This window comes from Cebus imitator, unplaced genomic scaffold, assembly GCF_001604975.1.
Source record: "Cebus imitator isolate Cc_AM_T3 unplaced genomic scaffold, Cebus_imitator-1.0 Scaffold31, whole genome shotgun sequence".
Classification (NCBI taxonomy): domain Eukaryota; kingdom Metazoa; phylum Chordata; class Mammalia; order Primates; family Cebidae; genus Cebus; species Cebus imitator.
The window spans coordinates 4,017,018-4,017,819 of record NW_016107346.1 but is presented as its reverse complement, the minus strand read 5'-3'; the positions used below and the strand labels follow the sequence as shown (position 1 = coordinate 4,017,819).

Below are 802 nucleotides of genomic sequence, written 5' to 3'. Positions count from 1 at the left end.
CTGAATAGATCAATATCTCATTTTTTAATGGTTGAATAGTACTCCATTGTGTATATGTTACATTTTCTTTTTTCATTCATCTGTTGATGGATACTTAGTTTACTTTCAAATCTTGGCTGTGGTGAACAGTGCTGCAACAAACATGATAGTGCACGTATCTATTCAATATACTAACTTCTTTTCTTGAGTATATGCCTAGAAATGGGATTGCTGGATCATATGGTAGCTCTATTTTTAGTTTTCTGATGAATCTCCAAATTGCTCCATAGTGCTTGCACTAATTTACATTCCCACCAATAGTGTACAAGGCCTTCCTTTTCTCCTCATTCTCACCAGCATTTATTTTTGCCTGTCTTTAGGATAAAAGCCATCTGATCCTTTTGTAGTTCATGAGCATGATGATTGGATGTTCACGTGCTTGTGTGAGATGTGCCACCCTTGAACCTTGTTACAACATTGGCACATTACCCATCTGACCTGGAAAAAAAAAAGCCATCTTAAATAAGATGAAATCTCATTGTAGCTTGATTTGCATTTCTCTGAAAATCAATGATGTTGAGTATATTTTCATATACCTGTTTGGCTTTTGTATGTCATCTTTTGAAAAAATGTCTACTCAAATATTTTGTTAATTTTTAAATTAGATTTTTTTTTCTATAGAGTTGTTTGAGCTACTTATATATTCTGGTTATTAATCCCTTGTGAGATGGAAAGTTTTAAAATGTTTCCTCCCACTCTGTGGATTGTCTCTTCGCTTTGTTGTTTCCTTTTCTGTGGAGAAGCTTTTTAACCTGCTTGATCC

At 34.0% G+C, this 802-nt stretch overlaps 1 non-coding gene across 1 annotated transcript; it reads left to right on the top strand.

The window, feature by feature from the left end:
• Positions 1-374: 374 nt before the first annotated feature.
• Positions 375-478, top strand: LOC119470452. The gene has a single exon (XR_005199364.1). It is a non-coding gene; the product is annotated as a small nucleolar RNA U13 (small nucleolar RNA).
• The last annotated feature ends 324 nt before the right edge of the window (positions 479-802 follow it).